The following is a 13043-nucleotide window of genomic DNA, read 5'->3' as shown; positions in this document are numbered from 1 at the left end:
ATACGTCAGAGAGTTTTACACACCTGTCTGTTATTGTGGTGACATTTCCATGCCCCAAATGTGGTTCTGAACTAAATGAACTGTGATTGGTTGTTAGAGATGTCGGTCAAACAGTCTCATGGGTGGGCCTTGGCCAATGAAAACTGCCATAAATTTCAGACTTCAGTCTAAAGGTCTGGCTATGCGAGACTACAGTTTAACTCAATAAAGAGGAACGGTTCAAGAGGAAAACAAAGTCCAACTGAATGATATGTGACAGCTTTCCTTCCTTTGTTCCTTTAACAACACACAAATATTCTGAAGGTTAAAGACAGATTTTACTGTCTAAAGATGTTTACAACAACATTTTTGAAATTGGGATCTGCCTAAGAGGTTGAAATCTTTTAAACCATGTGTGGGTGCAGCCAGTGTGGAGAAGTGGGATAAATCAGAAGGCCTTCGTGGAATGTGTTAAGACCAAATCGTGTTTATCACTGGCAGCCGGTAATGGAGGCGATCCCTCATCTGTTCAGCACTGAATCTACCGTCTGCACAACTAAATGTCAACAGCCGTCAGCCAGCATGAACAATCTTAGGGAGACGTTCACTCCTCCATGGGTTAGATAAAGTTGCTTAGTGAAAGCAAAAGAGAAACCAAAAACCGAGTATCTGCCAGTATAATCTTTCCTGGAATTCCTATGTTTCAAAATAACAAATATTCGTCAGATTAAATGAATATCTTTCTCTCTTTATCAAATTTTTTTCCTCAAAAGACCCAAATACAAAGTTGAATTGCCTGAACTGAACTTGTAATTAGTTCCACCAATTGTTTCCCGAGTGAGTTCTCACAGACAAGAGGCAAGCCAGTGTAATCCAGGATGGCTCAGACCCAAGATGTTTCCCACTGATGAAAGAGATGAGACAGTGTCATTATTGTTCTCTCTCTCCCTCTCTCTTCTTTTCTCCCTCTCTCAGCTTCTCAAACTCAATTTTTTTCCCGGGTGAACAATAGGTCATTCATCGTCCCCTGTCATTCCTCAATGACGTGAAACTGCAGAGATGCCCCTGGGATCTTAAATGCAAAGTCTAAAATACAGAGGTACTACAGCAGATTCCTCAACATATTAATGTGTTTCTTCAACATTGGACACTTTAATGGACCAGGAGTTGATTTTTATTAAAACTAAGAGTCTACTTTTTTTATTTTTGTCCCTGACTTCTATTAAATTTAATCAAAGAGCTAAGTAAACTTTAAAAAAAACTTTAATATTTATTGTGTAACAATTATTTCAATCAGTTACGGAATTTTCACCTCACTAGTATCCCCCCTAATAAAGTTTCTAATGTTAGTGTAATTGTTTACTGAGGAGGCAATAGTGTTAGTGAAGAGCTTGAGAATATGAGACATGTGATGTATGATGTAACAAATCAAGTCAAATATCAATTATGGATGTATTATGTTATTTCCAATCAATCTGTAATTTGGTCAAATAATCCAAAAGGTTTGAAAATATTACATAATTGTGTGAATAAATGTTTATTTCCAACACCATCATTCACAGCATGGTGAACTTAACTTCTATTAAAACACGGTCTCCATGCTATGTACACATGCTGTGCAGACTTATCTATCTCTACAATTACCATTTTGGGTGTATTATTTGTTTCCCTTTCAAAAATTGCTCCTGATAAATTTTGTGTTAATTGTCTTTGATGATTTTACGCCCCTTGCCATCATCATAAAAAGCCAAGCCAAGCCTTGACTTTCAAATGAGAAAATCAGGTGATCTTTCATCACAGGAGCACCAACATGTTTGGTTTCTTATTTTAGCATCAAAGGTCGCTGTGTTCAAAGAAAATCCCAAAGATAATACCTGAATGGATCAGATCAACAAGAAGGTATAAGAAAAAAGAAACAGGCTACAGTACAAGAAGACATTCCTCATAAATGATAAGATTTAAACTAGGCAACAACTTTGCTGACTTAAATTTGAAATAATGATTTGCAGGCTCCTGTCGCGGCCGTAATATAAAGCATGATCAGTCTGGGGGGTATTTCCAATGCCCTGAAACCATCCTGTGCTACAGAACAGATCTGATCTCTGCATTTGGATAAGGAAATGTGATTTATGAATTACTGAAGTGAAATAGTTTGCCTTGTTCATTCTCTTTTGTCTTGTGTTGACTACGGTGTAACAGTTAGTGGTATTCATAAATGTAATATTCTAACATTTACAGCTTATTCTCTCTCTCCTCACCTCTTTGTGTTCCTAAAACGGCCTGTGTTGTCTTATCCCATAAATGGTTAATGACCCCCTTACACGTAGCAGAGAAGCTCAGAGTCTGGATTGTTTTGGAGAGAGGAATAGTTAAATTTACTGCTTCAGCCAAGCAACTTTGGACCACCCGGCTTGGAATAGCACATAATACAATCCAGAGCTCTCTCTCTCTCTCTTTTTCTTCATCTCCCTCGTGCTCTCCACTGGTGTCCCCCCTCCTTCGATCTACCTATATTTGGGATCCCTTGACTTGCAGGAATGTTCCGGCCCTTGATGTTACAACAAACATCATCTCCTGCAGATCACCCTGAGCTGTAATTTATGACACAGCAGACTGAATCCTAACCTGTGAACTGGATCCTGGAGTGTTTGAATTGATGTATGTTCCTTCTTCTATCATATCTTTGGCGTCAACCAAGAAATTAACTTTTTTTAGTACTTGACTTCACTTTTAGCACTTTGAGGTCCTCCAGATGTCTTCATGTAGACATGGTTTTCTTATTGTGATGGCATAAAATATTACCATGTTGTCAATGCATTTGGGTGGTTCCCTTATGTAAACTTCTAACTTCTTAAAGAGGTTGTTCATCTCTTTTTCTGTAGAACACAACAGGAGAAAGTTTACAGGAGGCTGTACTGGTTGGTCTTTTGAATACAAATGCAATGAATGGGAGGCTTGATTCCTTAAAAAATTTAATTGCTATTTTATTTTATTTTTTCTGATAAAAATTGTGATTTATAATGCAATTAGTAAAAAATCTCCATGCTTGCTGTGTTTTTTTTTTGCCCCAAAATAAATATTGTCAAATAATTGTTATGTGCAGTCTATTTTGCTTTAGTTGTCTCTGTCATTTGACCTAGTTTTCCCTCTAGTTTTTCCCACCGCATGTATTTATGTAATTAAATCACAAATGTGATTTCAGTTTTATTTTGATAAAATGTGCAGCCCTATGTATCAACTTCAAAAGGGACACAAAATCACCAAAAAAGTCCACATGACCTATGATCTATATTCCAAGCCTTATGAAGCAATATGATTACTTAGTCAGACATTTAAGCCATCATTCTTGCTCTTAATAGCATTTCCCCTCCAACTAATTGCCCTGTTGTAGGTTCCCAATCATAAACTGAGCCTCATGCATCTGTATTCAGTTATTCACCAGTATCTATCATCTAACTGACACCCAAACCCAGCACACATGACCTACTGAAACTGGGCTGCATTCACAAAAATGTTCTTTCTCCTTTCTGCCCCTTTGTGGCATGCTCCAGAACCAGCTACACAGATCATAAGTTTGGCCAAAGTCCCGAGGGGCTTCCAGAAAAACTGAAGACCTCATTGAAGAACTCACTGAGAGACGTAGAAGGCCTGCTGGCGCCACAGCCTCCAGAAACCTCCTGGCATGATGGATGGAGGTCATTGCCAAAGTACTGCTGACAAGAAAATGTCTGATCCATGAGTTTCAACAATGGAGGAACTAGATTGACTTCCAGCACAAAATTTATAATAACTACGATTATTTATGATTATGATGGTTGGAAGAATCATTAAATCTCCTTAAAAGAAAGCTCCAATACCCAGGAGTTTAACTGTGATTCCACTTTTGTATACATGAGCAATTATCAAATCAATATTGCATTTATTGGTTATGTCCCAGCAATCCATTGGAATCCCTAAGTCATATGAACAAAGAATTTGTTTGTCGAAATGTGAAACTTCATTTTGAAACACGCGAGCTGAAGAGGAAATTCAAGCTGCAAGCTCATTTGGACAGTCTGAATTTTTAAGTCTGACCACAAGCTTGGACACTGAGACTATAAAGTTGGAATTATAAACAGTTTATTTGATGTGGCACCATCTTGACAGGGCGACTACAACAGTGATTCACTTACAATAACAGTGGTATTTATGCCAACTCTGACCAGCATAAACAAACATGGGATTGTGTTCTGACCATTTCAAACACAAGGGATGTTACATGTCACCCACGATTAGTCAAGTAAACTAAGCTGACAAATGAAATCGAATGATTTCCAAAAAAGATATTCTAACACACACATCTTCAAGGTTGTCTAAGGATGTACTGAAAAACAGCATGAAAGCTCGAAAGCTGATGAATAAAAAGTGTATGTGACCCTACACCAGGATTGCTATATATATATATATATATATATATATATATATATATATATATATATATATATATATATATTTGAGGATATGAGACATGTGATGTATGTATATTTGAATACACGCAAGTTACAGACACTGTGCTACTTACAGTTTAATATATATTTTATCCCAAACCCTTTCATTTTCCAAAATAAAATGATAAATAATGACTTCAGAGTAACAGGTGCCCTTGCCTCATGCCTACTGTGCCACACTGTACCCTGTCTAGACAAACATCATTTCCTTTCTGGAGGGAGGGTCAGCATGTTTGTATCTTTATGGAACTGCAGGGGAAAAGCGATGTTAACTCACTTTGGACTGAGAAACAATGCTGCTCTTTACCAGTTCCTGAGCTTGGCAGGTTTTGACCATTAAAAGGTGCAAACTGTCAAGGTAGGCTATAAATTATTTGGTTCTAAAATTTTGCAACTGTATAATATTTGGCGTATGATCCATTTTTCATTTCACAACAATAGACAAAATGGAAAGTGTGATGGTGTAACGTTTTCCTAAAGTATGGTTCGCTCTCATTAATTGTGGGTATGTATATCAAATACATCTAAATAATTGTCACCTCTGAATCAAAATTAAGTAATCATTTATTAATCCTTGTGTTGTTCTAATGCAGTATGCCCATATTTTCTTTTTCAGACAACAAAAGAAGAAATTTAAAGAAATGTCCCGCTCTCACTCATCCATATAATGACAGTGAATAGAAACCAGCATCAAAAATGCTAAAGTATCACAGAATGGTCCAATGTGACACTGTGTTTAGAAAAAACAAACTGTAATTTAACTTAAACAAAAATCCTGACATTGGCCGTTGATTTCTGTGCACAGCTGAGTGTTCATGAGACTCTCTTAGCACAGCAGTTCACTCCGACTTGCTCAAGAAAAGCACTAGAAGAAATTAAAATGAATAAAAAAGTGGCACAAAATACATTCTACATACTTTTTTCTTTGAGGTGAATATATCTGTTGTGTTCATCTCAACTAGTGGTCACATCCATGTGAAGGGTATATAGCATTAGAACAACACAAGCATGGTGACTTATTTTTTTGGGTGAACTATCCCTTTAAGTTTTGATATAAAGCATCAGCAGTCCCAAACTTAATCATTTCAACAACTGTGAATGAAACAGCTAAAGTGAGTCACTGAGACGTTATTTGCCCACTCCCTTCTGGATTGGCTCATATAAGCCAATCCCAGTTTCTCGCACCATCCACAGGAAGTCACACTGCCTCAGAGCGATCTGAAATGGAAGCTCTTGCAGTCTGGGAACATTCCTTTGACCTAATATCCCTAAAAGAATTTAACTTTTTGTAAGTGCAATGAAAAAAAAAAAGTCTTCCTGAGTATAAAGTACAGTTATTATTTTTGGGTGAAAGAGCCTTTTAATATATATACAATTTGGGGTGTGCCTCCTAAAATTGACGGTAATGCCAATTCATGCACCTGCAAGTAATTGTGTCTCATTTGAAGAGTAACCCTGAGATCTCAGTTGTTGACTATACTCCATTGTGGCCGCCTCATTTCAGGAAAGTAACATTTCCATTTCATTCCATTCCACAGTAATAAAATAAATAATTTACACCTTACAAGGAATAACAGTCAATTTTATAATGGTTACTCTTCTGAAATTAGATATCCGAGACAAAAAGGACACAAGAGTGGGTTCATGAGAATGAGACGAGACAAGATTTTTAGAATTTTAAAAAATAAATCTTCAATGATAAAATATATAGATACAAACAGTATTTTATTCAACTGAAAAAGACAAAAAACACAAAATCTAAAAATAATATAGGTGCATTTTGTAATCAACTTGTACTTTAACACCAAAAATATGCTCATGAAGCACACATGCAGCACATTAGCATACTTTATTTGAGATCTTAATAAATCAGGGCATCAGACTTTGAGACGACAGCAAGATGGAGTCGGTTTGGAAAGAATTGTTTATGTAAGGACACATACACTTGCAGAAATCTACAAATCTCTGACCACAATTTACACCCATGCTGACAAATTTACATACAGCACAAAGGAAAAACAGAGCTACATAAGACAAGAATGCAGACAAAAACATGGTCTTGTCTTCCAGTATAAATAGTTAAATATTCCTGAATTCAATAAACTTTTACTTGAACAGCAATATTACAAGATATTAAGTCTTTTTTTCTGATTTTTTTTTTCATTATTATTATTATTGATCTAAAAGTAAAGCAGAAAACAAGACTCACATAATATCTTAAAGTAATTTTGCTTCTCAGGTAAATGTATTTTAAGAATAAGATTTAGGCTGGAAAACAATAAGAGCGCTGTATGTGTATATATATATATATATATATATATATATATATATATATATATATATATATATATATATATATATATATATATATATATTTATATATATACATACTTTTTTTTCAGTGTAGTTTATTAAATTAAGAAATCATTTGAAAATGAGTTATTCAATGTAGGTTTTAGTTGCAGGAAATCAATTTTCTAATCATAAAATATATTCAAAATTTAATATTTAAATCTAAGTCAAACACAACCCTGATAGCACACGTACATCTCAGAGACGTCTATTTGAAGTGTGCATTTACATCTGCAAGACGTATTTTTTAGTGTTTGCTCACCTGGAAAACGTCTATAGGATGTTTCCTTTTAGATGTCATATAGATGTCTATTAGATGTCTATTAGATGTTTATGATGTTTTTTGTTAACTTGCCTTCCAAAGACATTTTAACTTACTTCATCTTACACAGCTGCTGTGTGCATAAAACTTCAGGAGTATGTCTACAGATGTGAACTCACATGTGTTGATCTTGTATCCTAAACATTCAGTAACTCACACCAGCACTATATGAACTAGTGGGCATATGTGAACTCTAGGAAAGGATCCAGGCCTCTTGGTCGAGGCTGAATATTTCCTCCCGAAACCGTTAATTTTACTGTGTATTTTCAAATAAAGGCAACCACAAGAGTGGCAGCAGTTCTCCGTTTCACTCTTGCAGAACCTGCTGAAGTTTACAGACCTGGTCATTTAAAGGGTTTAATAAAATAACCCTACTGGGCTGTAGGTATTTTGCAAACTGTAAAGTTACACTAGTACTCTTTGCCTCCTCCCACACCTTGTCAGAGTTAAAGACAGCACTTAAAAAGCGTCACATTTTTTAATTAGGGTGATAAAACAGAAGCAGCTGCCATGCCATCTGGAGTATCTCAAGTCCGGCTTACTAGTGCACTTTAGCTGTGCTGCTGCACTTTCCAAAGAACTTATTTGTAGCTTCTGTCTGGTTTACTTAATGCAAGTACACTGACATATATTCAAGAAAGATATATTCAAGCAGCTGACAGAAATCATATTTGTCATTTCACATGATTCACTCGCGCAGCCTCGCTGAACATGACTACTTTTCAAAAAGATAAACTTCCTGACCCCAAATTTTGGAACGGTAAATGTAGCTTTCTGTTAATTTATATCAGTAAGGATGCAGGTGAGAAAATGATTCATAACTCCTATAAAAGGATAAAGAACACAAAAAAGATGATCACACTATCAAAAAGTTAAGATAGCTCAGATATTTCCTAAAGACGGAGCCAGAAAGATCATGTTTCATAAAGCAATATAATTATTGTAAGTGATCATGAGTACACTACAGTGTTGCTTGATTTTTAGAAGTTCAGGTGAAATACAGACAGCAGCAGATGTGAGTCCATGTTCACTTATATCAGTGTCTTCGTGGTTCCCCCCACAGAGGTCAAACATGGAACCATTAGACAAATGACATGTCTGGGATAACATGGGGTGCTGGGGCTCCACTCTCTTTTAGATCTTCCCTTGAGAAAAAGATTGTAGATTGAATAATGAACTGATCTGTGAAACGGTCTATTTCAGCCCAGTCATCTAATCAGATGAGAAACAACTGCTCTCTAGCAACCTGTCGCTCACACAAAATTACAGCAATTACTGTAGCAAATTACAATGTTCCAATCAATTCTGAGTGGACAAAATCAACTCCCACTCTAGAGTTATTTTTATTTCGAGTATAGGTTACACATGCGAAAAAAGACAATTCCTGTATTGTGTCCATTTTAACCAGATTTGGCCAGACCAGACCTGACTAACACAAATCAACAATAATTGCAAATAACATGTTGACTGCATTTTAGATACGATCCAGGCTTCAGGGAATGAAACAGAATTTCACAGATCAGCACGGGTCTGTCAGAAGATATCTCCTGTGTTCTTGGCTCTCAGCCCTATCAAAAAAAAAATTTTTTTAAACTCTCCAGACCAGTCTTTGTAATGTCTATCTCTGCATGTGTACACAATGAACCTGTACTTTATTTCTTTATTGGAACATAAAATTAGATATTTGGAAGAATGCCTCAGTAATTTTCTGGCCGTACAATGAACATTTTGGACCCCAGTGATTCTTTGTATAGACAATAACAGCTGAAACATTCTTTTATTTAATCTTTTTTTTTTTCACAGAAGTAAGTTTAAGTAAGCCAAAATGGCATGAGGGTGAGTAAATGATGACAGAACAGTCATTCTGGGGTGAATGTCCCTTTTAACCCTTTAACTGCCGCTCGACCAAATGGTTGAGCACATTTTGAGTCACTATATTTTATTGAGAGGAGTACCTAACTTAATTCAAGCTGATTGAGCCATCTCTACCATCTGGTAGAGGTATGTTAAGCCAAAAAAAATCAACAGCATTTGTCACAACACTTCTTCTTTGATGGATGTCAGAGAGAAAGAAATCACTCCTGCCATGTAAACTATTTTTGGTGAAATTTTGCAAGGTAAGCATATTTTTTTGACATATTACACTGTAAGAGCCCTAACTTTACAAAATTATTTTACTTGGTGCCATGAAAAAACTTTAGTATGTTTTCAATAATTTTTCAAAAACGTGCTCAACCAAATGGTTGATTTGTCACTTTATGGTAAACGTAGAAAAGCTAAGCTAATGTTTTAAAAATTATGGGACGTGTTGGAAAAAAAATACATTGAGTGTGGTAACTAATGACATAAGGAGATAAGAAATGCAAACAAAAAATGCTTTTTTCTTGGTGGGGCAGTTAAAGGGTTAAGAGCTTATCCTACACAAATGGGCCCTTAAAAAGTGCTGTTGGAATAATGTAGTCATATTGCTTCAGTCAGACTAAATAATATTTTGACTTGAATCAAACTAGCTAATTTAGATTTTAAAACATGAAGCATTCCAATAATATCACCACAGGTCTGACAGCAGTTATTCTGAAATGTAGTAGGTTTCAGGGGTCAACGCTATAGAGTTACGGAGTCATTATTTTTGACAAAACATAATGCTGTGACATCAGCACCTCTGTGTGATCATATATCTCTTTGTACACCTGAACTGTTTGTGAGGGGCATGTGTGTGTGTGTGTGTGTGTGTCTATGAGACTGAAGGAGCTTGATAGATACCTGCATCTGGTTTTTCACCCCTATCATCATCTGCTAGAGCTGCAGCTGCAGCCGCCCCCATTCCTGTTCTTACGTACACGATTACACACACACACACACACACACACACACACACCAGCAGCTGTCACTGCTCAAAACTCTAGGATCACATTTCTCACAGAGGGCTAGCTCTCCACATTACCACCATGAGACGCCAACACAAACAAACACCACAAGAGTTTGATACATTCACCAAATTGCTTTAACAAATTACATTTAGACTCTGGTTAAAATGGGAAAGGGAGGAGTGAGACATCAGTTTTAACACATACCATATTACTTCTCCTCTCTACCTATCATCAGATGGCCTCATGATAAAGTGCTTCACAGTGTGGTAATTTGTGATGAAAATGAATGGTTACATTGCTCCCCTCTCCATCAATGGCCCCATCAAACCTTCAATTATGTCTAATGGTGCTTTTCATTACGTTTCTCCACACAGTTAATTGAGACATCAGCAAAGCCATTCATCAGCCTTAAAGATAAAAACTTCAGACCAAGAGAGCTGGTGAAGTGTGTGTCAACAAACAGATGTGACAGGTGTATCTGAAACTGAAACATTTTTTAGATTACTTGCGGATGGTTATTATTTTCTATAGAAAACCTAAACTATTGTTTTTTGAAAAATCTTGTCTTGATTAATATTTGACTTTTAATCTATACATTTATAAATATTTTTTTCAACACACTTCTTATGTTTCTTAACGTTTCAAATTTCAGATTTGTAAAATTAAACAACTGTCCATTTGCTAGAAACCTTGTAAAAAATAATAATAAATAAATAAATAATATATAATAGAATCTGTGAAAATGCGAGTAATTTTCAAAAAATAAGAGCGATCATACTAAATGCATGTTATTTTTTATTTAGTACTGTCCAGAGTAAGATATTGTACATAAAAGATATTAACATTTAGTCCACAAGACAAAAGAATTCCTGAAATTATTAAAATAACCCCACTCAAAAGTTTGGGAACCCTTGGTTCTTAATACTCTGTGTGGTCACCTGATGATCCACGACTGTCTTTCTGTTTTGTGATGTTTGTGCAAGAGTCCCTTGTTTGTTCTGAACAGTTAAACTGAGCAGCGTTCTTCAGAAAAATCTTTAAGGTCCTGCAGGGGGTGCCCAAACTTTCGATCCCCACTGTGTATATATATATATATATATATATATATATATATATATATATATATATATATATATATATATATATATATGAACATTTTGTCTGCTAAATCAAAGTCAGTCCAACATGCAAATTCATACATAAGAAATATGCAGGAAATAAAATAAAACATTAAATATATTTTTTTAAATAATGATTAAAATGTGTACACTATAACTCAAGGAAAATTTAATAATAACAATAATAATAATAATAATGATAAAGTTTTATAATATGATATTAGAAATTATACAAAGTAAAAAAAGGAAAAGGAAAAAAAAAACATAAAAAATAGTATGAGAGAAACAAAACCAGCAGATCAAAAATAAGCAAGTAAGTAAGTTTTAAGTATAAAAAAGTGAGTTTTAAGAGAGGATTTAAAAACATTAAAATATTTTGCATTATTATCATAGGGAAGAGAGTTCCAGAGTCTTGGAGTAACAAAAAAGCCTGGTCACCCACAGAGCATTGATGAGTTGTGGGAACGGTCAAGAGACGAGACCCAGATGAATGGAGATCACGCCTAGGAGAGTAAAAGTTAAAAGTTCCGATAAGCAGTGAGGTGCAAAGCCATGCTAGGCCTTATACATAAGCATCAGAATTTTAGAGTCTTTACGAAACCTAACAGGGAGTCGGTGTAAGCATTTCCAAAATTGTAGTGATGTGCTCTCTAGTTCTGGTCCCTGTCAGGATTCTAAGCTTTGGACATACTGCAATTTATGTAGGGTAGTTTTCGAGACCCCTGCAAGCAAAGCATTGCAACAATAAATGCGGTAGAAAACAAATGTACTTTATTTATTAGTATCACCATGGGACGCAGTCCTGCGAGGTGAAAGGATGACGTTTGAAAAACGTATTTGAAAAAAATACTTTATATTATTATCTCCAGTCTAATCTTTTGAGGCATGCACATAAATAGGCAAAATATTTCCTTTCTGGGTGTGCTTGAGCTGTAAATAGCCACATTTGTGGATATCACTTCCACTGATCTCAGTTGCTAATGGCAAAGGTGAGTGATCTCAGGCTCGGCTGACTCGTGTCTATCTCTGGGGTGGAGCTACTGTTTAGGGTTGTCACACTGCCCTCATCAACTCCGGCTACATGAACAATAGAAATGTTGTTACTCTCTCTCTCTCTCTTTCTCTCTGGGCAGGTATTTCCTGAGGGAACATGGGCCATTATCACAGCTGAGGGGAGTCAGGTTTCTCCAGTAGACTTACTGACCCTTATATCAATACCTGCCTCTGAATGGGGCAAGCAGTCCCAAGCTGCCCACTTTGTCATGCTCAACATGGTTGTCTCACTCCGAAGCCAGGCCAGGATGCAGGCTTGGGGGCCCCAGAAAAGACTCAGAGGCCCCAGAAGAGGCTGAACAAGAAACACACAAAACATTGGAAACAAGGGAGGAAGGAAGAGATGAGGAGGCCTGGATACAGGTTTGTAACTGCTGGTAGGCTGAAGTTACAGACTGAGAAGGTCACCGATTATGGCAGTAAATAATTCAGTACCATTAAAAACAGAAAGTTAAATAACATATCTAATACAAAATTGCATCATGCCAGCTACATAACTTGTGCTTAGGTAGAAAGAGTCAAAATACGTACCCCCTAAATTTTCCTTGCCTTCCTTAAGCTTGATGTGACCCAAACCCAAAATATCTGCAAAACTGATAATGGCGATGGAGAGGGAGGTTGCTGTTGTGGGAGTATGAATTGTAAAAATGGCTCACATTGCTATCAAAAAAGGAAAAGCAACAGAGTCTTTCCAGATGTGGGTTTTGGTCTTTGTCTGTGATGAAGATGCATATATCTGGACATTGTAATCCCAAATTGGCTCAAGGCCCAGAACTTTCCCCCTTTGATTAATGAGACATCTGTGGAGAGATAGAGTCATGGTTAGGGGGTACTTTGCTGCCTTTAGCTGATGCAATAGGGA

This window comes from Carassius auratus, chromosome 5 (genome assembly GCF_003368295.1).
Source record: "Carassius auratus strain Wakin chromosome 5, ASM336829v1, whole genome shotgun sequence".
Classification (NCBI taxonomy): domain Eukaryota; kingdom Metazoa; phylum Chordata; class Actinopteri; order Cypriniformes; family Cyprinidae; genus Carassius; species Carassius auratus.
The sequence above is the reverse complement of the archived record's forward strand: the minus strand, read 5'-3'. Positions refer to the sequence as shown.